At 36.6% G+C, this 1,367-nt stretch overlaps 1 pseudogene; it reads left to right on the top strand.

Annotated features, from left to right (window-relative positions):
• Positions 1-830: 830 nt before the first annotated feature.
• On the top strand, positions 831-1,156 carry LOC114171967 (annotated as a pseudogene).
• The last annotated feature ends 211 nt before the right edge of the window (positions 1,157-1,367 follow it).

A 1,367-nucleotide genomic window follows, 5' to 3' on the forward strand; every position in this document is an offset into this window, starting at 1 on the left:
TAATTTTTATATTGATGTATAATTTTACGTTCATCACAATGAAAACTTGTCTATTATGATGAAATTTGGTACATATTTTGTTTCTTCACAATCAAGGGATAATATGGTACATATTAATTTTGTTTACCATAAATAAAATATTATGTGACGTCCTGCGAATAGCATATCTTGTGAGAAAAGAAGTCTCACATCGATGGGAACTTACTTTGGGGCTTACTTTTAATGTTATAAAAGGAGCCCAATGTTTCCTTAGGAAATCATCCCAAAGTCTCTCCCTTTCTATTCCTTTTGCTTTATTTGCTTGAGAGAAGAATTAAGAGAGAATATTAGTTTCTCCTCTAAGAGAGAAGGTTAGTTTCTCCTTTAAGGTTTTCCTTGTATTAGTTTTTCCTATTTCCAAGAGAGGGGTTATCATTGTTTTCTCCTTGGGATTAGAGAGAATGATATGTAATTTTTCCTTTTCTTGAATAAATTATATTCGTTGCCTATTATCTATTTTTGTTCCGTTATTTTCATCTTGTATTTTAGTTGTGAGTACTTGTGCTGGTACTCTGATACCCAACAGTGGTATCAGAGCTGTTGGTTCGCGTGATTATCTTTCGTTGCTATTGTCATTAGAATAGTGTTGTGATAGTGGATAAAATGTGGTAGTGTGAAAGTGCATGTCGAGGAAAGTTCTGGCTAGGAAAGACTTGGTACTTAAGCGTGTTCGTTAGTGACCCACCTCTCTTTTCTGGGAATTACCTGATGCACTGGTTCACGGTCTGCCTCCATTGTTCCAGTAGACAGTACTATTCATAGTGAGAAGTGCATAAATCGATTTTAAAGCCATGACAACAAGATACGAGATAGAGAAGTTCAATGGGAAAAATTTCTCATTGTGGAAACTGAAGATGAAGGCAATTTTGAGAAAGGACAATTGTCTAGCGGCAATTGAAGAAAAACCCGTGGCCATTACAGATAAAAAGTGGAAGGAAATAGATAACAATGCTATAGCAAATTTGCACTTAGCATTGGTAGATGCGGTTTTATCTAGCATTGCAGAGAAGACTACAGCGAAGGAGATTTGGGATACTCTCACAAGCCTGTACGAGGTTAAGTCACTTCACACAAGAATATTCTTGAAGAGAAAACTCTATACTCTTCGAATGAGTGAGTCCACATCGGTGACAGACCACATCAACAATCTAAATACGTTGTTTGCCCAACTTTCAGCAGCAGATTTCAACATAATTGAAAATGAACGTGCGGAGCTTCTACTACAGAGTTTACCTGATTCGTATGATCAGCTTGTCATCAACATTACAAATTACAACATTGCTGACCTCCTACACTTTGAGGATGTTGCCGGAGCTGTTCTTGAAGAA

Source organism: Vigna unguiculata, chromosome 2 (genome assembly GCF_004118075.2).
Source record: "Vigna unguiculata cultivar IT97K-499-35 chromosome 2, ASM411807v1, whole genome shotgun sequence".
NCBI classification, from domain to species: domain Eukaryota; kingdom Viridiplantae; phylum Streptophyta; class Magnoliopsida; order Fabales; family Fabaceae; genus Vigna; species Vigna unguiculata.